The sequence below is a fragment of the Myodes glareolus genome, chromosome 24, assembly GCF_982192425.1.
Source record: "Myodes glareolus chromosome 24, mMyoGla1.1, whole genome shotgun sequence".
In the NCBI taxonomy this organism is placed as follows: Eukaryota; Metazoa; Chordata; class Mammalia; order Rodentia; family Cricetidae; genus Myodes; species Myodes glareolus.
Genome location: NC_142049.1, coordinates 52,469,204 through 52,496,293, shown reverse-complemented (window position 1 = coordinate 52,496,293; position 27,090 = coordinate 52,469,204). Strand labels below are relative to the sequence as shown.

Below are 27,090 nucleotides of genomic sequence, written 5' to 3'. Positions count from 1 at the left end.
TGAGAAACTAGCACCAAGAGAAATAATCACTCCAAACCAAGATGCCTATAGTCCAGCATAAAAATTCAACCAGTAACAACCAGAACAATAAGTCTCCACTAGTGCCCAGCTATCCAACCATAGAAGGTTGGGATTATTCCAATATAATTGAGCAAAAGATAAGACCTCAAAGTCAAATATATGAAGATTGTAGTGGTCCTTAAAGAGGACAAATGTACAAATACCTTTAATAAATAAATTTTCACACTGCACAACACTCAAGCCCAAGTGTATCAAAAACCTCAGCAGAAAACCAGATGCACTGAGCCTGATAGGGGGAAGAGTGGGGAATAGCCTGGAACACATTGGCACAGGAGACAACCTTCTGAAGAGAACACTGATAGCACAGATACAAAGATCAACAACCAATAAATGGCATCTCATGAAACTGAAAATCTTCTGTTAGGCAAAGGACACAAGCAATCAAACAAATCCTACAGAATTGGAAAAGATTTTTACCATCACCACATCCATAGATGAGCAATATCCAATATATATAAAGTACTTAAGGAACTAGACGTCAAAACAAAGAAACATATAATGTAATTAAAAATGGGGGAACAAATAGAAACAGAATTATCAATAAAAAACAAATAATAAATCAAATAGCTGAGAACTACTTTGAGATTCTATCTTATACCTGTTGTAATAGGTAATATAAAAAACACAAGTGACAGCTCATGCTGGCAAGGATATGGAATAAGAGAAAACTCCTCAAATGCTGGTGGGAGTGGAAACTTGTACAGCCACCATGGAAATCAATATGATGTTTTTTTAAAAAAATTAAGAATCCATCTCCCTCAAGACCCAGCTATACTACTCTTGGCCATGTACCCAAAAGGTGTTTCATTCTACCACAAGGATGCTTGTTCAGCTATGTTCATTGCAACTTTCTTCATAATAGAGAGAAATTGGGTCAATCTACATTACCCTCAACTGAAGAATAGATAAACTATGGTTGGTTCATTTCCACAATGAGTCATTACTCACTGATTTTTAAAAAAGGAAAAAATGGCATAATGAAATTTGCAGGCAAATGGATGCAACTAAGGAAGGTCATCCTGAGTGAGGTAACACAGACCCAAAAAGACACACATGCTGTGTATTCACTAATATGTAGATTTTAGTCATTAATTAAATGATAATCAAGCTACAATCTGTCGAGTCAGAGAGGATAGCTAAAGAGAGACCCCTTGTGTGGATGTATGTATGTGGAGGGCCGGACCACATTCTCCATTGCTTCTAGGAACAAAGGTAGAGATTGACCTCTGTGACCCCAAGGTGTGGCGGCACACGCTTTTAGTCCTGATGCCTGGGAGGCAGAGACAAGCAGATCTCTGTGAGTTCAAGGTGATGTAGCACATGCCTTTAATCCCAGCGCACGTGCTTTGTAACTCTCTACCGTCCCTGCCTACTCCCGAGGCATCATCTGGGATAATGGGCAGTGGACCCATCCAAGAGTGACACGTCAGAAGCGAGGACTGTTTCCTTTATAAGGGTTGGGTTCCATCTTATCTGGGTCTCCGCCATGTTGGCTGATGCCCGCTCTCCCAAGGGGCATTAAAGCTTTATTGCAGAAGAATCCTATGTGTACCGCGTGGTTCTTGCAGGCAAGACGGTAGCGCGGGACATCTGGTGCCGAAACCCGGGAGGAAGAAAAAGAAGAACTTTGCACCGCCGGAGACCCCTTGGACACAAGGAGGATTCAGAACTGCAGGCATGCAAGCTTAGAGAGGTACGCTCTAAAGTCCAGAGAGCATATCAGAAACTGAGCAGCAGTGGGAGGTTGTGCGCGCACCCAGATAAGTTAAAAAGGACCCTCCGGTAAAGAATGGGGGAGACAGAAAAGAAAATAAGTTAAAAAGGACCTCCCGGTGATTTTGGGAGAGTGGAGATGGGGGAGAAGGCTGATTTGCAGGGTCGAAGGCTTTGTGTTGTGTTGTTCATGTTGTTTTTTGTGTACTGGATAGGAGAAAGATATTTAAACTTAGAAACTGCTAAGGATATGATGTTTTGGGAAAGAGGTTCTGTTTTCGTCTCCACAGAAAAGGAGAGCCTAAGGGTGTACTTGGGATTTACGTGGTTTGAATCACCGAGACCTCCTGAAATGTTGTAGTGTATACCCCTAAAAATGCAACGGCCCAATAACAGCAGGAAGCAGCCAAAGAGACTAAACGACGCCCAAATTCCCTAAAAGATTAAATGAGGTCCTTTCAGTGATCGCAGATCTGCAAGCCTGCTTCTCTGAGTTCAGCTTTGCTCCATGCACCGGTTTGGGCTCGGAATGGGTGCAGCTGGGGCTGGAGGGCGGCTGGAACGGAGCTTTGCTCTGTGGCTATGGTGGGGAGCACGTTGCGCCGGCTCAATTGGTGCGGCTCGGTTGGTGCCTGGCCTGGAGGATGTCACAGCAGTGCCACAGGCAGCCGGGCCAGAAGGCTTACAATGTACCTAAAACTGTGCTGGTCTCTGAGGGTAAAATGGCTCTGGTTCCATTTGGCTATGCTAAACGATGCTGACTTCAGGCAGGGCTGGTCGTATTTATCATAATAAAAGCGCAATTAAGGTTTAAATGCAGTAAACAGGCAGTACCGTATTACATCTACATAGTGCGACTTAAGTTTTTAAGAACTGCTTAGCATTTTAAAAACTCAAGTCCTCCTAAAAGATTGCTGTGTGTACGCTTGGCTCGTCTGATGTTTCAGGATCCACAGGGAGGTAGATGCAAAAAGCCCTTAGATTTTTAAAGTGATTGGGTCGTTGGCTGGGTCTGTGAGAGTTTGTTTACAGCTGCTTTTGCTGTGACACAGGTGTTGAGAGTTTGCTAGTAGGGAAGCGGCCCTGTTCGCCGCCTCTCCCAGCGGCTCCTTGAGCCGCAGAGGCTCTGGCGCGGACCTTGAGTTATTGCCGGCCTGTGCAGCCTTGGTCTGGGTGTCGGCTCCCGCCACACTCCGCCACCAACACAGCCTTAGACCTCAGAGAACGAGGCTAGCCCCGCGGGGAAGGCAGGGGCGCCTGGGGGTGGAGCCGCCACTTCTTGGCTTGGGACACAGGGAGCTGCGCAGCAAGCAGGCCCAGGGCCGCACACAGCCCTTGGATGACGGGCGGGCTCTGGAGCCCGAGGCCACCGTACCAACAAGAAATACGGGAACCAATAAATCTTAAATCTAATATCAACAAACAGGGCCTGGGTTTTTCCTAGGCGCCACTGGGGCAACACGGCCCATGCCGTAAAAAACAGAGATCCCCATATGGGTTCCCCAATGGCCACGTCATCTTAGGACTCCAGGCTGGAAACAGGAAAACGATTTTCTCATATTTTTAAAACAATAATCTCATCTGTGCCAGATTTAAAATGGTTTAATTCTAAGGCCTACTATAATGACACAGCCAAACAAGATTGCTCTTTAGAACAGAGACCTATAGGTCTCTAAGTTCAAGACCAGCCTACTTCCAATACTGACTGTGCTAAATTTTTACACTGAGTTTTTTAATACTCTTAAATGTTATTTTGGGAGAAGAATTTATGTTTTTTTTTTTCTAGAAGTACTACTATTCATGCTGTGGATTCATCTGTCCAGAGGCCTGAGGACAAAGCCTCTGCTATGGAGCTGTCTGGCCTAATTGCTGCGGAGCTGGCGGGTTCCTGAGGGATGGTCCAGCTCCTGCCCTTGGTCTGTCAGTTATTGCTATGTTGTTGTTGTACATTGCAATGTTGTTGTTGCTGTGCCATTGCTATGCTGCTAGATTTCCCCTTGTTTTGTCAGTTATTGCTTGCTATCAGTTTCCCTTATCCTGTCAGTTATTTCTGCTAAACACTATGGGTGCTGCTGGATTTCCCCTTGTTTTGTCAGTTATTGCTTGCTATCAGTTTCCCTTATCCTGTCAGTTATTTCTGCTAAACACTATGGGTATCTTCAAGACAGGTTACAAAATGCCATGGTTATTTAAATTAAAAATTGGATAAATATCTATTTAAACAAAAAGGGGGGGAATAATAAAGGAACTGCCCCCGATGCCAAGAATGGCCATCGCCATGGCTCTGTTCACCATAAATTTTTTAAATCTGGATGATAATGGCCAAAATGCTGCAACACGACATTGTTCGGATCCGCAGCGGCCCAAAGATTTGGTTAAGTGGAAAGATGTGCTTTCTAATGAATGGAAAGGCCCGGATCCCATCTTATTGAGATCCAGGGGAGCTGTTTGTGTCTTCCCACAGGATCAAGAAAGCCCATTCTGGCTGCCAGAGCGATTGACCCGAACAGTGAAGAGTGATCCACAACACACAAATTCGCCTGAGGACCTGGCTGCTGTTCCTCCTGCCATTTTGCGGATGGATGACAAAACACCGATGGAGGACACTCTCAGCCTTCCTGAAGCTGTTACCAGTCAGCCATAGGATGGCGGTGCTTCCTTGACTTTTTACAACCAATAAGACTCTGGGCCCCCTCCCTACCGTCCTAGAGATGATTTATAAGCTTGGCCGTAGGACTCCAGTCCTGGGCCGTGTCTCTCATTCCCCTACTTCAAAGAATGGGTGGGGGTGGAAATGTTTTGGAACAGTCCTATACTATGGATTAGTGTTTCTCCTCTGGATGGTCTGCTGACTCAAATCCCAAAATCGTAGGGACAAAATGGTTATTACACAAGCGCTGGCTGCCCTGGAACAGGGGCCTCTACTGATATATGGCTATCTATGTTAAAGCAGTAAGGTTTAAGCCAACCAGCTCCTGCACCCCTAGGACTATGGTCCATTGCACAGGGTGGAATGCTTGGCTTAGCTAGCCCTGAAGGTTGTCGAGCTGAAGAGCATCGCACAGAGAATGGCCCTCTCTGAGAGATAAGTCGCTTTGCTTAAGGGTTTCCTGCCATATATTCCCTTTCCCAGAAAATTGGCAGAGGGCAGGCTGGATAGGTTCCAGATGTCATGAGCCTAGGGACAGATTCCGTGCAAGCCCATCGTAATGTTTTCATTTTGGGAAGTGCGACCTCTATCTTTACCTTCCTAGGGAGTTGCCTTTCTGCAAAGAAGTAAAAAAAGGGGGATATGTGGAGGGCCGGACCACATTCTCCATTGCTTCTAGGAACACAGGTAGAGATTGACCTCTGTGACCCCAAGGTGTGGCGGCACACGCTTTTAGTCCTGATGCCTGGGAGGCAGAGACAAGCAGATCTCTGTGAGTTCAAGGTGATGTAGCACACGCCTTTAATCCCAGCGCACGTGCTTTGTAACTCTCTACCGTCCCTGCCTACTCCCGAGGCATCATCTGGGATAATGGGCAGTGGACCCATCCAAGAGTGACACGTCAGAAGCGAGGACTGTTTCCTTTATAAGGGTTGGGTTCCATCTTATCTGGGTCTCCGCCATGTTGGCTGATGCCCGCTCTCCCAAGGGGCATTAAAGCTTTACTGCAGAAGAATCCTATGTGTACCGCGTGGTTCTTGCTGGCAAGACGGTAGCGCGGGACATATGTATCCATCTGGAAAGGGGAAACAGGACAGATTTTGAGAGTGCCTGGCAGTGGGAAGGAAAGGGAATGGGAGGAATGATGTGGGAGGAAAGGTGGAGGAGAGGGAGAAAATGCGGGGAGGGAGGGGGAGAGAATTGGGGAGCATTGGTGGGGTGAAACCTAGTGCAGTGGGAACTTCCTGGAATCTACGAGGGTAATCATAGTGAGGACTCCGAGTAATGGAATATATGGAGTCTTAACTGACCAGCACTTGTAGGGTGGCAAGGCTCCAGTGCTGGAACTAGCTTACATTTGATTGAATTCTTTGAAAATCCATAAACAACCCACACTGATCCTAGAACAATGGTATGCTCTATGCACTCTGATAGTGAGGCCCCATTGCTGAGGACACACAGTTCATTGAGTGTGGAACAGTCAAGCTGGTGCCTGCATGGAGCCTTAGCCCCGATTTTCAAGTCTGTTTGGTGAGGAAAAAGGTCCTGTAGGATACTGAAAAAAAAAAAATGGTCAGCAATCAAGTCATAAAGCTGTTGACCTACAATTTGTCTTACATGCAAGATGTGATTGGGCAATGGATGAACAGAACTGTGGGATAGTCCAAAAATGATCTGATCTAAGTTGTCCACTCCATGGGAGGGAGTCCGTGTCCAACACTGTTTTGACACTCAGGAACTGGAGACTGAATTGCCTTTATACCAAAGATAGAACCAAACACAACTTGGCTAAAATTCACACCAGCAAAATAAAATAAAACAAACAAAAAAATCAGTTAAATGATATCTAACAATGTTTATAGATTGGTGCCTTGTTTGGATTAACTCTGGTGGTAGATGGGAGCAGATTCAGTGATACACAGCTAGACATAATGCAGAGAGAGTTTAAACTGGGATTTTACACTGGGTCCCTTCCCTCTGAGCTCAGGTAAAACTGCAGGAAAGGTCGCAGAATGAGCCAGAGGAAATGGAGGACCCAGGAGAGCACTGCCCACTGAAACAACTAAGCAGGGCACATATATGTTCACAGAGACTGAAGTGGCAAGCAAGCCTAGGGCCTACAGTGGTGTAAAACTGATCTTCTGTGTCTAAGTTCGGTAAAATTGGCATTTTTGTGAGATCCTCACTATTGAGTAGAAGTGTCCTTGATTCTTTTTGTCTGCTCTTGCAACTCTTTGACTCTTTTCTTTCTCTTGGATCGCCTTGTCCAGCCTTGGTATGATGTTGCAAGACTGCTTGTTTGTCCCAGACACCCATAACCAAAATAATCACACAGAAACTATATTAATTAAAACACTGTTTGGTCCATTAGCTCTAACTTCTTATTGGCTAACTCTTACATCTTAGTTTAACCCATTTCTATTAATCTGTGTATTGCCACATGGCAGTGCATTACCGGCTAAGATTTGGTAGCATGTTTTACTCTGGTGGCAGATCCCATAGAGCCTCTCTTTGACTCCACCGTTCTTTCTCCCAGCATTCAGTTGTGTCTTCCCCACCTACCTAAGACCTGTCCTATCAACTAGCCAGGCAGTTTCTTTACTCATTAATGCTAACTGCAGCACACAGAGGAGACTCCCACATCAGTATGAGGACTTGTCTCATTATATTTGGCTTTGTCATCTTTGGTTGTTTTTGACTCAGATGCCTGATCTTTTCTAAAAGAAGATAGAGGGGGTTATGAATCTGGGGGAGATTGGAGAAGAAGTGGGAGGATAGCTGGGAGGAGGGGATGGAAGAGAAACTTCAGTCAGATGTAATATATGAGAGAAGAATCTATTTTCAACTAAAAGGTTTTGCATAAACCTAAATGTACTAATCAATCAAATGCACTGATCTAATTGTGTGATATTAAACACAAACATCTCTCACTTGTGTTTTGCTAATGCTAGGAATATTTTGTCTATGATTATATCTGTGCACAGCCAAACACCACTCTGAATACACAAATATATCAAAATTACAATTTTGAGCTTCTTTTGTACCATGAGCTACACCTGTGCACTTTGGATACGGATCATACATGTCTCTGAATTCATATGTTAGTTGCTTATTTCTCACTATGGTGCTGTTCATAGAGGATAAGAAACTTTTAAGAGGAGTAAGATAGTAGGAAGTATTTAGGTCACTGAAGGAATCTATCCCAGATACAAGGAAGAGTGGTTGTACCAGCCCACATTATGACAATAACAAATCTCCTCTGCTCCTGGTGTAAAGAAATCATTGTTCTCACAGACCTTGATTTACAAGCATGCTTTCTTCAAAATGCTTAGGAAACAGACAGACAAATAGGAGAGAATGGGCATCCCTATACCTGCACACCCATTCTCTGAGTAAACCCTGTCTTGCCTGAAGGTTGCATCGTCTCTTAATATTCCTACAGACGGACCACCAAGCTTTCAGCCAAGATGCCACAGTGAACATTGTAGATCTTAGTCAGAAGAGGGTTGTGAAACAGTAAGCCTGGCTCCAGTTCATGCTCTGGCTCCCCACTTTCCCATGTGGCTCCCTCATTCACTCTCATGGTGATGATGTACCTTGCATATTCCACTACATGGAAAAGCTCCATAGACCTGAGTGGAACTGGTCCTTGCTGTTACACTTTTTAGTTGTGATATATACAGTTTAAAGGACACAGCCCCAGTATCAACATTTTCCCCTCACTGTGCTATGCTGTTCATGTGTCTTTTCCTCAGAGAAAACTGAACTCTGCTCACCTTCCCTGAATCTTCTTGCTTTTATTTATTCATGTATTTTATGGTCTGTCTTTTCTAAAAAAAAAAGTAGGTTTTGTCTTTTGCTTTTATTTTCACAGAACCAAAGTCCATCTCTCTCACATGGATACAATAAACAGAAGACATTTGTTATTTGAGACTATTGTGTGCAACTTGGCTGTTGCCATTTCGATTGCTGTAAGTTCAGTCTTGTTGGGACTTGACCTTGCTTTCAAAAATAGCTTAGCCACAATAAGTATTTTCTGGAAACCTTCTAGCCAGGGGAAATGCAAGATACTCCTGAGATCATGAAGGGAGGAAACCAAAGTGTCAGAAGCAAAAGAAAGAGAAAGAAATTTCAAACCAAACCCAATTGTTCAAGGTATTACAGGAATCATGAGACATAGACATCATCCAGGTATAGAGAACACACAGTGAAAAGATTTCAACCCTAGGTTTTGCTGTGGAGCTCATAGCTACATAAGTTTTAAAGAAAATACACACAAATGTTCCTTGCTGACTTTGACAATATTAGGTCATTGTACATCTTGCTCACCAAACTCTGGGGTGTGTTTGAGTTTGTGCTTGAACATGAGCAAAAAGCTGGCCACGTAGTGAGGAAAAGTCAGGCTGTTTTAACCAGGGTAAAAGTGATAAATGACAGAGTTTCAAGTAAGTTTATTAGGAACAGAAACAGATACCAGGAGACCAATTACATCAGGCAAAATTACGACAGTGATGAGCTTCTCTGCTGTTGTGCTAAAGTGAGCTCAACGGGATGGAATGCAGTGTGTTTGTGCTGACTACATCTGTTTCTGCACAACACAGGTACAACACTGCTTTAACCTCTGAGCTGTTTTCAGTCATAGAAACAGGCATTTTTGTTATGAATTAGGTCAAAGAATCCATCACAAACTGATATTTTTCAGATATCGTGTCAAATACCTTAGAAAAATATTCAGGGATTTTCTAGGACGTGAATTACAGAGGTAATCTGAGGAAAATATTCTTGATTCATTTGCTGTATAAGTAAATTCCTGACTTGGAATTATACTAAAGCATGAACTAGTGAGGCTTCTTTCTGTGTCTCTGCTTAGCACCTGGAATACTGAGGTTTCAAGTAGCTGTAGTGTGTGATTTAATTGCACAGCACCTGCCACCATCAGTATCCATTTCATTGCATTTGATTTAATTTACTCTTAATAGACATAAGTAAAAATAGACATCCGTTCTGACTCCCTATTACCTTCCTCTGTATATCCAAGGTCATCACGTGACTTTTTCTTCTTTCCTAATGTAGACCCTCAGTGGGAGTGTTCAGATGTGAACATATGAGCTCTGGTGCTTTCTGTCATCACAGATTTAAAGAGAACTGGTGCAGAGGATACACGCAGAGCCCATAGGTCAACTTTTATAGTGTGTGGTATCAGATAGCCCTGTTTTCTTCCAACTCACTAAAATGTTTCAAAATACATGGAGCATGTCTTTGACTAATTTAATTTTTGACACTGTCATGTTATCTATAGATTCAACTATATCATCTAAGTCAGAATTTCTTAGATGGCATCTCCAAAACAGTACTGAGGGACAGGGAACAGGCTTTGATACTAATGGATACAAATCTGAGCTAGAAAGAGACCTCCTCAAGTAAAGTAGGAGAGATCAAACTATAGACAGTGTCTCAGCAGGGAAAAATACTCTTAAAATATGAATTGCTAAAAGCAAGTATGATGCATTCTGTTGTGATACACAATAACAATAACAAAAACAGTTGCTTCTTATTGATACTCAAACTTTATAAACAGTCTTTGGTTTAGCTCACAAACTTGAAATGAAAGAGACAGATGTTCAAAAAAAGCAAATACATGGAAGCCAACAAAACAAGAGCAAAGACAAAACTAGGGGAAAACACCATTCTGGGTTCCAATATTGAAAACTTCATTTAGTCTCCCCTATTTAAGAGAAGAACCTTGAGCCTAAGTACATTAAATATAAAGCGATGGTGAGTGACAGGCTCTGAAGAGATGACTACACAGAGCGTACCTGTTTGTACTCATTTCACACCATCTAATTCTTGGGTTTTGTTGACTGATTTTCACAGTCAATAAACTGAACACAGTGAGTGGTGTTCAGTTGGTGGACATCAGGCACACAAACACCCTGAGGCAGAAGAGAATACCCCATGAATATCTCCATGTGTGCCTTTACTTCACTTTCACAACCTCTTTCTCTATAGAAAGTGGAAGAAACCATGATTGGCTGTTTCTTTAGCTGGCACCTTTTCACTCCTTCTGCCTTTCCTATTTGCTTCCAGCTTAGCCAACACAGCATGAGGCCATCTTGAATCTCATTGCTGACCTTAGTTTCCACAATGAAGAATTAGAGAGTGAAGAATGTTGGCCCTCAGCTCACTCCTTTTTTTTCTTATCTGGCCAGAATTCTCATTATTGGCACAGTGTCACTCATCCATGGTGGGTTTTCCTTTGTATTTAAACATCCATGGAAGCACATTTACACAGACATGCTAATCCTTGCTTCCTAGGTGCTTCAAAAGTCAGGTGAATTGACAATGAAAGTCAAACATAAGTTTCCAAACAGGAACTTTTACTTATCTGTAATCAGATAAATTCCTTTTTGCATCCTGTATTTATTTCCTTTTTACACTGTGAAGTACATGAACACCAGAATGCAATCCTTCCCTTTGATGCTACCTGGTCAAATCTCAAGTGAATGATGGAGAAAATTCCCAGAAGCCATTTCAATACTAGGACAATTATTAAAAAATTAGTATCTATGCACCTATCAGTGTGGTCCTTGTTTTCCATCTATACCAAAGGTATAATCTTACCTCTCTTAAATAATAAGGAAACATAGACCTAGCACAATGAAGTAGCTAACTCAAATTCTCAACGTAGAACTAGTGAAATGGGAATTTTACTAATAACTCTGGTTTATAAATTCATTCACAACTCATTGCACAAATAGCCTATAGGATCTCTCAGTGACTGAACCTAACCCTAGAAACTAGTTATTCACATCCAAAAGCAAAATCCAGTAACAGTAAAGATGTGTGCTGAGTGGTGTCTAACCATCTCACATTTCTTCATTTGCTCCAGGTTATAGAGAAATTTCCGTATTAATTCAGACTTTAGCTATCAGTCACAGAGTAGAGTGCATTAGGGTAAATGAAACTAATAAACAGAGGATGACAATCATGCTCTTCATCAGGGTGGATGCAGATCACTGGCTTAAAGGGCAACTGCGTTGTTTCAAAAGTAAAAATGACAAAGCTAATGTTTAAAAGGCAGGGGAACAAAAACATATTTTTTAAAAGGAAACAGGACTCAGGTTAGATTTTAATTCTCAGAATGCCCCAAGAGCCAGATAGCCTCATACTTGATGTTTCGTTTGACAATGGCTTTCTGACTCAGAGTTATGAAAGTCCAGTGACAAACTAGGAACACTGACAGGCTTTATTGGTGTGTGAACAAAGACTCACACGTCTCTGTGTGGGTTTTACTATGTGGGCATCTGCTCTTGTTGCCGCCACAGCCCACATTCTGCCTTTCACCTTCCATTGCTCCATGTTGCTCCCACTGGAATATCTACAAGGAAAAAATGCAGCACTAACCCTTCCCCTCTCCAGGAGGAAGTCACAAGGTAAAGTTTGGTGTTTATTTGTCTCAGTTCCTGTATAACAACTTTTTTTTTTCAGGGAAGCAGGGTCAGTGAGCAGCTGGATTGCTCTGCCTACCCCTCCAGAAGCACTGTCATTGGAAGTCAATGTTTGTGCCCTTTCTAAGAATCACGTTGTGTTTGTTGTGAAGCTTTTCAATTAAAACATACAGTGGCATCTGTAGTATCCAATTTCAGGTCTTTGGGTCTACAGGATAAAGCTTATTATTTACAAGGTCTGTAGCAGGCATTACACCAAGGTGTGTTTTCACAGAGCATTTAATCCCATTTATGTTAGGAGTGACGCTAACGGCAATACCCATTATTTCATCTCAGTGCATTGGAGGCTGTGTTCACATTAGCACACAGGCTAATACTTAATGTGTGCAAACATTATGTCAGGCATAGAAACACTCAAGGAACTGAGGCAGACTCTATTTCAGTGGGGAGTTGGCAACTGAGAGTTGAAGAAGGATGGAGCAAAATCTACAATGCTCATCAGAAATATGAAGACCAAGAGTGTAGCAGGAGGTGACTTGATAACAACCCGTGGACTTCTCAATGAAAACATAGGAAAGTGTTTTCAAAGAAAGTAAATCTTTATGTGAAAGGGAGCTTTTCACTATACACAGTGAATATGTGCTGGTAAATAAAAGTGGAAGCCACATACTAACAAAATAAAACCAAGACAGAGATGTGAAGAACACAGGTATCAGTGGGAAATTTAATAATTATGAGTCAGGTCTGTTAACAATGAAATATTTCTTAGCAAATCTGGCAGGTAAAAATCTAACAAAATGATGAGTACTTTATGTGCCAACCCAAGGATCTGTGAAGTGTCACCACTATGTAACTGAGTGACAGGGTGAACCTGAGGACTTACAAATATTAATAAAAACAAATTTTGGGGGCAAGAATTAGGAGATATTTTTTCACTTTGTTTACTCCGAGTCTGCTCTTCATAGTGGCATAACACAGCACACACTCAATACTTTCTACATTTTATTCAACATGATTCAGGTAAAGAGGACATATCTTAGTATCTTATCTAAGGGTGTTTGTGAACTAGGACAGTCATGATATGCAGTGATTCAGCCTGATTCAACAGAGAGTGAGTGAGCTGAGCCACTTGTAAACAACTCAAGTCTTTACACTGAGATTCGGCAGAAGGTATCCCTGCACAGAACACACAATAGGGACACCGAGTACTCACAGATTTTACCATACTGAAACTCAGAAGTGTGCTTATATTCTCATTTTGAGTTGGTTGTACCTGATGTCAAACTTTACAAAAGCCACTAAAAGCGTATCTACCTATGTGTAATTCTATGTGTCTTATATAGGCTGTCATCATCTTTACAGAAGGGGAGCAGCAGAGTGGAAGAAAGAGAGGCACAAAAGCAATTACAAGTCCATTGCTAAGAATTTGTGACCAGGGCCCAAATGAAGTCAGTTTTGAGATTGAGGGGATAAAATCTATTAAGTATGCTTTGTTTCTTCTAGAATTCCAGAACCCAGATTGACCTCAGCTGTTGTTAGTGCTCTAAATTTATAGGATGAATGTTAGAGATGAAAAAAAATCTATGTAGATAAACCTCTGAGGATTATTGGAAAGGGAAAAAATGTGACATTAAAAATGGCTTGTGTTTTTAGAAAGAAATATTGAGAATATACAAGAGAGATGTTTAAAATAGATAAAAGAATTACCTCAAAAACATAAAACTTGAATGGATATATGTGTATTAAAGAGGAATATTTATAGTAATAAACATGGTAGTTCTGTATGGTTCATTATTTTATATTTTCTTAAAATATAGATTACACAGTAATTTGATTAAAAATATGACATTATGCTTACTAAAATCCTCGTGAATTAAGAAGCTCTGAAAGCTAATTGTTAGCAAATCATTGATCAGGGCCTCCAACTCTCACTTATGTTTCTAAGCATGGCAGGGAGTGGGTTGATAGAGGCCTTATTTATACTGGGAATAAAGAAAAGGTGGCAGGAGCAGTGGGGGGAAAGTGGCTGAGAACACAGATTGCTTATGTGGGAACCACTGACACTTTCTCCAATTTTTAAATTATATATCAATTTTCATGTGACCTCTTTTCCTTATCCTAGACATATAAAAAGCAGAAATTCAGGGTCACATGGAACTTTTCACTTCTAGATAAAAGACAGAGTGCATCTCACTCCCACCATTCCAGCCTGAGTTAGAATTTATGTCAGAGTCTTTTCTACATTTTAAATTGAAGATCTATATCAAATTGTTTATGCATTGATACCCTACAAGGCTGATTCATATTTTCATATATGCTGAGGTATTGATTAAATACTTGCGAAAGATATGACATTTAGACATCTTTGATACCATAAAGATCATTACTAAACTATCATTTAGAAAAATCAGCTAGCCTACTGTGATGGTTTGAATGAAAAGGGCCCAAAAGAAGTGACCTTCAGGTGGTATGGCCTTGTTGGCGAGGGTGTCATCTTGTTGGAGAAAGTACATTACTGTGGAGTGGGCTTTGAGGTCTTATATATGCTCAAGATGCTTCTCAGTGTCTCAGATCACGTCCCGTTGCTTGCAAGGTATAGACCTCAACTTCTCCAGCATCATGTATGCCTGAATAACGCCTTGCTTCCCACCATGATAATAATGGACTAAATTCCTGAACTGTAAACAAGCCACCCAGTTAAAAGTTTCTGTAAGTGTTGCCATGGTCATGGTGTCTCTTCTCAGCAATAAAATCCAGTAGGTTTATTAAAAATAATCTTTCTTTATTTTACATACCAATCCCATTTCACTCTCCCTCTCCTCTTCTCCTCCCCCCAAAATTCTCTCCACCCTTCAGAGAGGGTGAGGTTACCCATGGGAAACCAGCAAAACGTCACATCACTTGAGGCAGGACCAAGACCCTTCTCCCTGTATCTAGGCTAAGAAAGGTATCCCTTCATAGGTAATGGGCTCCAAAAACTCAATTCATGCTCTAGGGATAAATAGTGATTCCATGGCCAGTAGTCCCACAAACTGCCAAAGCCATAAAACTTTCACCCATACTCACAGGACCTAGTTTGGTCCTATTCAGATTTCCCAGCTGTTAGTACAGATTCAGTGAGCTCACACTAGCTCAGATCAGCTAGTTTTTGTGGGTTCTCCCCATCATAGACTTGACACCTTTGCTCATATTGTTGTCCCTCCCTCTCTAAGACTGGACTCCAGGAGCTTGGCCTCAAGTGCATACAGGGTTAAAATGAATAAATAATAATAATAATAATAATAATTAATAATAATAATAAAACCAGCAAAATGAACCAATAGATTTTTTTCTTTTTTATCCTTTTTTTTAATAAATAATACCACTCAAAATTTCCACCTCCTCTCCTCCTTCCATTTCCCTCTCACTCCCCGACTCACTCTCCCTCCCCCTCCAGTCCTAAGAGAGGGCAGGGTACCCTGTCCTGTGGCAAGTCCAAGGCCCTCCCCACTCCATCCAGGCCTAGGAAGGTGTGCATCCAAACAGACTAGGATCCCAAAAAGCCAGCACATGCAGTAGAATCAAATCCCAGTGCCTTTGTCATTGGCTTCTCAGTCAGACCCCATTGTCAATCACATTCAGAGAGTCCAGTTTGATCCCATGCTTCTTCAGTCCCAGTCCAGCTGGCCTCGGTGTGCTCCCATTAGATCAATCTCACCATCTCAGTGGGTGGACGAACCCCTCATGGTCCTGACTTCCTTGCTCATGTTCTCCCTCTTTCTGCTCTTAAAATGGACCTTGGTAGTCCAGTCCAGTGCTCCAATGTGGGTCTCTGTCTCTATATCCATCCACCCTCAGATGAAGGTTCTATGGTGGTATGCAAGATATTCATCAGTGTGATTATGGGACAAGGCCCGTTCAGGCACCCTCTCCTCTACTGCCCAAGGACTTAGCTGGGGACATCCCCTTGGACACCGAGAGTCAACCAATAGATTTTAAATGAGATATTTGCTTGCTTAATTCCTTTACAGATTTAAGTGGTATCTTTAATCAACCTCTTCATTTCTGTAAAATATTCTCCCCTAGCTTGTCACCATTCCCTGTGCTCCTAGACATTAAGGAGCTACTTTTAATAAAAGAAAAGTTTATCTTTAACCCTGTATTATGTGGTTATCTAAGATCTCTATTACAGCATTTGTGAGAGCCAAAATATTTGTATCTTTTATTCGCTGAGATGCAATAACTGCTGCGACCATCACGGGGCACAGTAGACACTCAGCATCTGCGGAATTAGTGGATCAGCTGGGTGCTGTTTACTTAGTTGTTTGTCTCATACACTAAAGCCGTTGGTCTGCGAAGTGCAACTGGATCCCTGTCCACTGTTACCCATTCAAGAGCTGGGCAGTAGTTTGTCTAGCCAGTTGAGAAAGCCAGAATAGAAATACGTGCCTTTGTTGACATCTGGAATAGTGTTATATCTTACAACAGTCTGTGAAATGTAACAAGTACTTGTCAAGACAATGAATAAAAGAACGGTTGAATAAAATCTGTCATCAAAATGGATAAATTTAATACCTGCTTGAAGCTTCAGAGGCTTAAGACTGGGACAAATGCCATCTGCAGCAATGGCATACAAGAAAAGTTATGATCTGAATTTTAGTCAAAAAATGTTGAACAGTTTAAAGTGGAATTTATGGTTCTGTTGACAGAAAAAGCAAGACGTTTCAGCTGCAAATGAATGTCCTTTGCCCTCACTCTTTTTCATTTCTTTCTGTTATTCTATTTCTCATTAAGAATTTTTAATACAATGTTTTTTCATTTTACATAGCAATCCCCATTTTTACTCTCTCCCCTCCTCCTGCTACCCCCACATTTCCCCATATCCTCATTCACTCCTCATAAAGGGTAAGGCTTCCCACCTCACTTCCAGGCATGACCAAGGCCCTTCTCCCTATATCCAGGCTAAACAAGGTATCCTCCAAAAAGAATGTGCCATAATGCCAATGAAAGCACTAGGGAAGAATTCATTAGCTCAGGTCAGCTGTTTCTATGGGTATCACCATCCTGGTCTTGACCTATTTGCTTATATTATTGCTCCTCCCTCTCTTGGACTGGTCTCAGGTAGTTTAGCCCAGTGCTTCACTGTGGATCTCTGTATCTGCTCAAGTGCCAGTTGAAGTTTCATTTTTCTTTTCTTTTCTTTTCTTTTCTTTTCTTTTCTTTTCTTTTCTTTTCTTTTCTTTCTCTCTCTCTCTCTCTTTCTTTATTCTTTCCTTCCTTCTTGCCTTCCTTTCTTTCTTTATTTCCTTATTTTTTACTCTTTAAGTTTCATTTATTTACTGCCATGACATCTATAAGTGCCTATGACCCAACAGGTTGCTGCCACAGTCTCCACAAGAGGGAAGGTTATTATTACTGTTTTTGTCTTTACCTTCAGAGAATTCAACAAGTCCTGTGCTAGTTTGTTTCTTTTTTGGGTGTGGGGTAGAGACAGGAAGGGGAGAAGAGAAAATTGTAGAGCTCAATAAAAACTGGTTGAAGTTTCTATGATGGCAATTAAGGTAGTGATCAGTCTGATTACAGGTTATGGCCAGTTTGGGTGTCCTTTCCCCTGTTGCTCAGAGTCTTAGCTGAAGTCATCTTTGTGGATTCTTGGGAATTTCCCTACTGTGATGTTTTCTGATAGCACTTTAATTAAGATTTAAGACTCCTTAAATTAAGATAGATCTTCCCTTTCTCTCCCTCACTGTCTTTCTCTCTTCTTGAGCATCCCATTCCCTCATATTCTTCTCCTCCCTCCGTTACTCTTCTCCCCCTCAAATTCCATACTCCCTTCCCCCCCTCCCTTAATTTTCTCAGGAGATCTTTTCTGATTATCTGTCCCAGGGTGATCAATGTATGTCTCCTTGTTACCCAGCTTCTCTGGGATCATGGACTATAGGCTGGTTTTCCTTTGCTTTACATCTATTATCCAGTTATAAATCAGTACACACCGTGTTTGTCTATCTGCTTCTGGATTACCTCACTCAAGATTTTTTTTCAATCAATTTGTATGAATTTTTCAAGATGTCCCTATTTTTTTGGTACTCCATTGTGCAAATGTACCACATGTTCTTCACCAATAGTTCAGTTGAGTGCCATCTAGGCTGTTTCCAAGTTTGGGGTATTATGAACAATGCAGCTACAAACACAGTTGAGCAAATGTCCTGTGATATGAGTATGGCTCTTTGGGGCTTTTGCCCAAGAGTGGTATTGCTAGGACCTGAGGTAGATTGATTTCCAATTTTCTGAGAATTCGATATTTTGATTTCCAAAGTGGCTATTTAAGTAGTTTACACTCCCACCAGCAGTGGAGGAATATTTCCCTTACTCCACATCCTCTCCAGCGTAAGCTATCACTGGTGTTTTTAATTTTATTCATTCTGACTGGTGTAACATGGTAACTCAGATTTTTTTATTTTCATTTCCATGATGATTAAGGATGTTGAGCAATTCCTTAAGTGTCTTTTAGCAATTTGTAATTTTTCTTTGATAATTTTCTGTTTAGATCTGTATCCCATTTTTTTCTTTGTACTGTTTGATCATTTGATGTCTGGTTTCTTGAACTCTTTATATATTTTGGAGATCAGTCCTCTGTCTTATGTAGGGTTATTGAAGATCTTTTCTTACTTAGTAGGCTGACATTTTGTCTTAGAGATTGTGTCCTTTGCCTTACAGAAGCTCCTGAGTTTCAGGAGGTCCCATTTATTAAATGTTTCTCTCAGTGTCTATGCTATTGGTATTATATTTAGAATGTGATCTCCTGTGCCCATTCAAGGTTACTTCCCACTTTCTCTTCAATAAGGTTAAGTGTGACTGGATTTATGTTGCAGTCTTTGATCAACTGGGACTTAAATTTTGTGCATGGGGATCTGTTTGCATCTTTTACATGCTAACATCCAATTATACCAGCACCATTAGTTGAAGATGCTCTTGTTTTCCCATTGTACACATTTAGCTTTTTTTTTTGTCAAAAATCAGGAGTTCTAAATTGTGTGTATTAGCATCAGAGTCTTTGATTTGATTCCTTTAGACAAGCTGTCTGTTTTTATGTCAATATCAAACTGTTTTCATTACTGCAGCTCTATAATAGAGCTTGATGTCAAGGATGGTGATGCCTCCAGAAGATCCTTTATTATAGACTATTTTGACTATTATGAGTTTTTCGTTTTTCATATGAAGTTGATTATTGTTCTTTCAACGTCTGTGAAGAATTGTCTGTGAAGACAATGGTGTTGGCTGTCAGTTTGCCATATATTGCCTTTATTATGTTTTGATATGTCCTTGTATTTCTGCTCTCTCCAATACTTTTGTCATAAAGGGGTGTTGGATTTTGTAGAATGCTTTTTCAGCATCTGATGAGATGATCGTGTATTTTTTTTCCAGTTTGTTTATATGGTGGATTACATTGATAGATTTTTGTATGTGGATCCATTCCTGCATCTCTTGTATGATGCCAACTTAATCATGGCCAATTTTTTTATGTGTTCTTGTTTCTATTTTGTAAAACAATTTGAGGAGAATTGGTCTAAGCCCTTCTTTACAATTCTGCTAGAAATATGTGCTGAAACAGTCTGGTTCTGGGCTTTTTTGCTTGGGAGACTTTTGATGACTACTTCTATTTTCTCACAGCTATAGGTCTACTTAAATTCTTTTTCTGTTCTTGATTTAATTTTAGGTGTTTTTGTTTGTTTGTTTGTTTGTTTGTTTTTGAGATAGGATTTTTCTGTAGGTTTTTGTTTTGTTTTGTTTTGTTTTTCAGCCTGTCCTGGAACTAGCTCTTGCAGACCAGACTGGCCTCAAACTCATAGAGATCCACCTGCCTCTGCCTCCTGAGATCTGGAATTAAAGGGTTGGCCAATTTCCCAGTTTTGTGAAGTTCAGGTTTTTGAAGAATGACCTGATAATTCTCTGGATTGTCTCTGTGTCTGTTGTTATGCCCCCTCCTTTTCATTTCTCGTTTTGTTAATTTACATATTCTCTTTCTACCTTTTACTTTGTTTGGATAAGGGTTTGTCTATTTTGTTGATTTTCTCAAAGAACCACTGTTTGTTTCATTGATTCTTTGTATTGTTTTCTTTGTTTATATTTTATTGATTTCAGCCCTCATTTTGATTATTTCCTGGTGTCTTCTCCTGGATGAATGAGATGCTGCTTTTTTTCTAGAGCTTTCAGATGTGCTGTTAAGTTCCTTGTATGATATTTCTCCAGGTTTTTTATGCAGGTACTTAGTGTTATGAATTTTCTTCTTAGCACTTCTTTCAAAGTGTCCCATTAGTTTGGATATTTTGTGCATTCATTATCATTGAATTCTAGAAAGTCTTTAATTTTTTTAATGCTTCATTGATCCAGGGATGATTCAGTTGAGCACTCTTCAATTTCCATGAGTTTGTAGGCTTCCTGCAGTTAGTGTTGTTTTTGAACTCTAATTTTAAGCCATGGTGATCCAATAAGATACATGGGGCTATTCCATTTTTTTTTTTTTTGTATCTGTTGATGTTTGCCTTGCTGGTATGAGGTCAGTTTTAGAAATGGTTCCATGAGGTGCTGAAAAGAAGGTATATACTTTTGTGTTTTGGTGAAATGTTCTGTAAATGTCTATTAAGTCCATTTGAGTTATGACATCTGTGCGTTCTCCTATTTCTCTGTCAAGTTTCTGTCTGACAGGCCGGCCACTGCAGAGAGTGGGGTGTTAAAGTCTCGTACTATTAGTGTGTGGGGCTTGATGTGCGATTTAAGTTTTGATAATGTTTCTTTTACATATGTAGGTGATCTTGTATTTGGGACATAGATGTTAAGATTTGAGACTTCATTTTGATGGACTTTGTTTTCCTGTGATGATTATGAAGAAATGTCCTTCTCTATCTATTTTGCTTGACTTTAGTTTGTAGTCTACTTTGTTAGATATTGGGATAGCTATACCTGTTTGTTTCTTAGGTTCCATTGATTGGAATGTCTTTTCCCAACCCCTTTCTCTGAAGTAATGCTCGACTTTGAGGTTGAGGTGTATTTCTTGTATGCAGCAGATGGGTGGATCCTGTTTTCTTATCAATTCTATTAGCTCATAACTTTTTGTAAGTTAATTGAATCCATTGATATTAAGAGGTATTAGTGACCAGTATTTGTTTAGTCCTGTTATTTTTTGGTGGTAGTATGTGTGTGTTTCCTTTATTTGGGGTTTGCTAGTGTGAGGTATGTGTTTACTTGTTGCTTGTATTTCATGGGTGCAGCTAATTTCCTTGTGTTGGAATTTTCCTTCTAGTACATTCTGTAACACAGAATTTGTGGGTAGGTAACATTTAAATTTGTTTTTTTTTTTCATGGAATATCTTGTTTTCTCCACCTATGGTGATTAAAAGCTTTGCTGAGTATAGTAGTCTGGGCTTACACTCATGATCTCTTAGTGTCTACAGCGTATCTGACCATGCACTTCTTTCTTTCATGGTTTCTATTGAGAATTCAGGTGTAACTCTGATGGGTCTGCCTTTATATGTAACTCGGCCTTTTTCCATTGCAGCTCTTAATATTCTGTCTTTATTCTGTATGTTCAGTGTCTTGATTATTATATGGTAAGGGGACTTTCTTTACTGGTCCAGTCTGTTTGTGATGGGGGTGGTAGCAGGTGTGTGGAGGCTGCTCAGGGGCTAGCAACTTGGTGGATGGGAGTTGGGGAATGGGATGTTCTTCCCCAGCCAAAGGTCTAGAGAGTTGAGCACTCTGAGCAGAGACCATGATGCTTACCTTCCAGGGGCATCTGGGCCAAGGTTGTAGTGTTTACAGATGTGTTGGGAGCCTGTTATTCTATCTTTTAGTTTGAAATAAAAATAAAATAACACCATTTTTTAAGAAATAAAAATAGAATAACATTAGTTCCTAGACTACTCTGCTCTGTCCATAGAGTTGTACATGGAACTAATATCCAAAATATATTAAGAACTCAAGAAACTAGACACCAACAAACCAAATAATCCAATTAAAATATGAAGAACAGACATAAACAGAGAATTCTCAATAGAGGACTTTCAAATGACTGAACACTTAAATGTTCAGCATCCTTAGCCATCAGGAAAATGCAAATCAAAACTACTTTGAGATTCCATCTTACACCTGTCAGAATTGTTAAGATTAAAGAACAAACAAGCAAGTAAACAAACAAACAAACAAACAACACAAGTGACAGCTCATGCTTGAGAGCATGTGGAACAGGGGAAATGATCTTCCGTTGCTGATGGGAATGCAAACTTGTACAGTCACTATGGAAATCAATATGGCAGTTTCTTAAAAATTTGTGAATTGATCTATATAACTTGATTTCTTTTCTTTTCCTTTCTTTCTTTCTTTCTATCTTTCTTTCCTTCTTTTTTTTTTTTTTTTTTGACCTAGGGTCACTCTATAGCCCTGGCAGGTCTGGTACTCACTCTTTAACCACACTGGTCTTTTGCTCACAGTAATCTTTCTGTTATAAATTCCTGACTGCTTGAGTTGTAGAAGTGAGCCACCAGGCCTAGTTTGTACACACTTACTCTTGAGATGAAAGACTCACAGACAGCTTGATTCAGTAAAGCAAATATCCTCACTTCACATTTCTGGTTTTGCAATTAATGGGATGTTGTATATAAAAAAAAAAAGAGTCCTTGTGAGAACCAGAGTCAAGTTACCTCTTGTGGTGATTTAAGTAAGAATGGCCCCCATATGTTCTTATGTTTTTATAATTGGTCCTCAGTTGGCAATCTCCCTCCACTCAGTCAATGGACTCAGAGAAGCCAGATTTCCATTGCCGTTCCATAGCATTAAATGATGCCTTAGATGCCAGCTGTGTAGTCTGCCCTGTCTGGCAGAAATAGGACAGTGCTCTTCCCTGCTCTGCAGGGATAATATCAGGGAGGACAGAGGTATGGACAGTACATGTAGTCTTTTCTCCTGATATCTAAAATGTTCAGGTTTCAGCTGAAATTTGTTGTTTAAATAAAAAATTGAAAACAAAGAGAAAAATTAGCCGATGTTAATATTGAGATGGAAGAGTGAGGTGTGAGTTCACAAATGTTTATTGTCAATACAGATCTGCTACTGGATACTATCATCATGCAGTCCCTGTGCACACTACTGGGCAATGTCAGGTACCAGGGTAAATGAGGAAAATAAATGTGTCGGTCATGAGGAAGATGGAAAAGTGATTCTGGGAGAGAGACATAGACAGGTAATGACACTAACAATAATAACAGGGTATATCAAATCCTATATAACACTAGATATTTTAGGGTAACAGATTTGTGCTGTAGGAACAAGAAGTTATCCTTAAAGCGCACAACATTTTGCTAGTGTCCTGGAGTGATGTACAAGAGTTTATGGATATGTTGGAAGCAAGTAGCACAAGGCATTTGAGACAAAGTAAGAAGCACATTGTAGATGACACCAAATGTACAGAGATGGTTTAAGAGACAGTGATGAATGTCAGGGCCACATCCTAAGGTCCTCACCTGGAACCTTAAATGTCTTAGTATTTACCCTGCAGGTTGATGATTTGCCAAGTCAACCAGAGCATAACCTCTCTCTGAAAACTGTTGTGCAGTTTTGTGTATTTTAAAGAAATTATAAAAGTCACAAGAGAGGATTTTCAAAAGTAGAGTAAAATGAGTACTTTTTTTTCAAAATAGCATGGGGAACAAACAGAAAAAGACAGACATGGGAAGCCAGGGAACACAGAGAAGGCGAGTGTAACTGTCAGAGTGGGAGATGTGGGCCAGGCTAAGGTGTTCTGGACAAGTGAGGAAATTTACTCACCAGTAACACCATGAGAACTTTGGATGCTCTGCCAGATTCTAGTATGAAGTAGGGACTACGGTGGTAGGCTTTACCTGTCCACTAACAGGACTAATGAAGCACAGAAAAGGAAATGACTAGGGAACCATATAATGCCAGCAGATTTGCATATGTCCAGAACTGAGATAATGCCCCTAATATTTAAACCTGTCTGCTTCCAGTACTTATTCCTATGCATCAGCCTCTTTTTGTAAATTCAATCCAATAATTTATGAATATACTTCTTCATTAAAAGTTATATAATTGCATCAGAATGTGTCTTTGAACTATCTTCGATATCTCCACCCCTGTCAGGCTTTATCTACATAGTTCTGGCTGTTGTGTAACTTACTATATAGAACACACTGGCCCTGAATTCATGCCTGACTTTGAACTTAATATATTTATCCCTGTACCCACCACAGAAATAAATATTTAAATATTTTATCAAGATTTCTTCAAGTCATTTCTTAATGTCTTATTTGATATAAACAGTCCTGGAAAGTTTATACTATTTTTCTGGCATTTAAAATTATGTTTCTGATATCACATTTTACTTTTTATTTTTCCTCTTGTGTACCTATTACAATTATTTGTATAACCTGAATATTTGTTGCTTGTAAAACGTATAGCTAGAAAATCCTTCTCCCTCTTCTGTACATTGCTTGTCACTTGGATGAGCCTCCCAGCAGTCAGCTTTTGTTGCCTGTGGCACGGACTTATCTACAATATCCTGGGCTTGATGGGACTGTCCTCCAGAATTTCCTGCAAGTTTCCTTCCATGAATTTTCTACTTCATGTATTATGTTTATGTATTTCAATAAGCTATTATTTTCTTTACAAGTGGTGAGAGGTCGGACTCAAGTTTACAATTATGCATATGAATAGACTATTCTGAAAATTAGACATTCTCCAGTTTATGTTCTTTGTAACTTTGTCAAAAACAAAGTAAAAATAGTTGCATGAATTCTGTTCCAAACTCTATTCTTTTCCACTGGTTTATATTCATTTGTGTCTGCTTTTTCTCTTTCATGTCAATACTAGGCTAAAATACTAGAAATTTATTTAATACTAGAAATTCTAGTAATAGAAGGAAAAGTTATAGTGCCATTTTATTTATCAGAGCACTATGGAAAAGTGACCTTGTGATATATATGGTGATATGTAATGGATAATCTTCTAATGAAGGGAAATTTTAGAAGAAGTTACAAAAACCAGGGCTTTAAAGTGTTTGTACACATTAAACACAATGAATTAGCATTGATCATTTTCATGTGTTTAACCAAACAGATGAGGAAAATAGATCTGTAACACATCCTCAAGTAGGTACCTGATCAAAAGTCAAAAGTGCTTGACTTTCAACAATGACTTCCATTATAATGTACAGAAATAATTGTCAGCAATTGGCATAGTAAATGCTCATGTCAATTTCGTCTTTGCCATTGAGACCAGGGTAGAGGCCTATTGTGTTATTTGCAGTGTGGAGTATGGTCTAAGAAAAGGCAGGAAGAATTTTGCATGCATTCCACAGGAGGTCTGCTCTGTGGCTAGTGATATTATGTAAGTTTCTCCTTTTAATTGTCTCTGATACTCAAGAGATGTGATGTCAGTGCATATTTCTCTGGTTGTTGTGAACATCAGTTAAGATAACTGATGGATGCACTTCAAGAATAATTAATAAAATATCTGAAGGCAACAATCTCAGTGATATGGTAACAGAGTTGCTGGGTTTCTTTGGCCCTGTCTCATCTCTGTCAACAGCATGGAACTCATATTTTATATTGCTCTGTATGAGATCATTGCTTTATAATAATCAACACTGATTTAGAAAATAAAGACTGTAAGTAGCATATTCTCTATTCACAAATTACAGCAGGTGAAACAGTTCTGTTCACAAACTGGTACAAATTATATTAGATAGTAATTTGAACACAATTAGATACAACACAAAGCATTTGTTATTCTTAGGCAATGTTAGATAAGCTCCTAAATATTGATAGGCTAATAGAACTAATCTATTTTTTATTCATGCATACAAATCCAACTTTAGTCTCTGAGACAAAAAGAACTCTCCATAAGAATTTTCTTTATGAGTGTGATTTTTCCATTTTCCATAATTTCCACACCACCCAGAATAAGGGTCCCAGAAGAGTCTGAGAGACCAAGCTCAGAATGTGGTCTAGAAGAAGACAAATTTGATCTCAGCACAATGTCTGCTCTTTAGAATCTCCATGAATTTGATCTTCTGAACTTAGTTTCTCAAATCAGTTTTATCTTTAAAATTTGTGCAATTGATCCCAGACTCTCAAACTTTAATGTAGTAGCTGAACATAAAGAATATAAATGAGCATTCAATTGACATTAGCATATCCCTTAATTTTAATTTAATATCCCTTAATTTAATACCTTTGATATATAGTAGAGACTGAATATGTAAACATGAAACCGGGCAGTGGTGCTGCTCACCTTTAATCCCAGTATTCGAGAGGCAGAGGCAGGTGGATCTCTATGAGTTTGAGGTCAGTCTCTTCTACAAGAGCTAGTTCCAAGACAGACTCCAAAGCTACAGAAAAACCCTGTCTCAAAAAAACAAAATAAAATAAGATAAAGTAAAATAAAAAATAAAAATGTGTGTTTACAAATGTCTACAGGCATACATACCTGTAGAACTACATATTTCTGAGTATATTGTAAACTCGAACTTCTCTGTAGTTATTTAACAGCTTTTCAAACACTCAGAGTCTTTGAACTGAAACTGTTTATATAAAGAAGATGAAGGTGTTCAATTCAAAGAAAGCGATTCAAATGCATAATTACTACTTGGTGTCAAAATAACTATGTGCAATTTTCATTGACTGACCAACACAGCATGGAAGCACTGAAGAAGGTTGTGAGGTATGGAAATGAAGTTCCTTTACTTCTGAGGAACCAACGAGATCTACAGAAGGTGGCCAGGATGGATTTCCAGAAGCAAAATGTTTATGTTTCTCACAGAGATATTTGTAATGAGACAATTGCAGCTTCCCTGTAGTGTCCAAATCAGATGTAGAAAATACACATTCAATTGTATATCTAATATAGTCAAGCTTCATAAAAGTGAAAGACTTAAGGCACACCTGTTTTAATGACTTTTACTCATCCTTTGTCACTGGTGAGCTATGCTCTGAGTGGATAATTGGAAGGACAGAATAAAGTCAATTAGTTCTTGCTCTTCATGAATAATCTCTTTTTTCTCTGGTCAATCCTTTAATAAAAGCAGATTTCAGCATAAGTTGTCATCAGTGTAGAGGTTGTGGGGAAAAGGGAACACTTCTGCATTGCTGGTGGAAATGCAAGCTGGTACAGCCCCTTTGGATATCAGTGTGGCAATTTCTCAGAAAA

General features: G+C 39.7%; 1 long non-coding RNA gene across 1 annotated transcript; it reads left to right on the top strand.

The window, feature by feature from the left end:
* The first annotated feature begins 1,406 nt into the window (after positions 1–1,406).
* Positions 1,407–5,459, top strand: LOC148118258 (uncharacterized). The gene is made up of 2 exons (XR_015736333.1): positions 1,407–3,710; positions 4,259–5,459. It is a non-coding gene; the product is annotated as an uncharacterized LOC148118258 (long non-coding RNA).
* Positions 5,460–27,090: the final 21,631 nt, after the last annotated feature.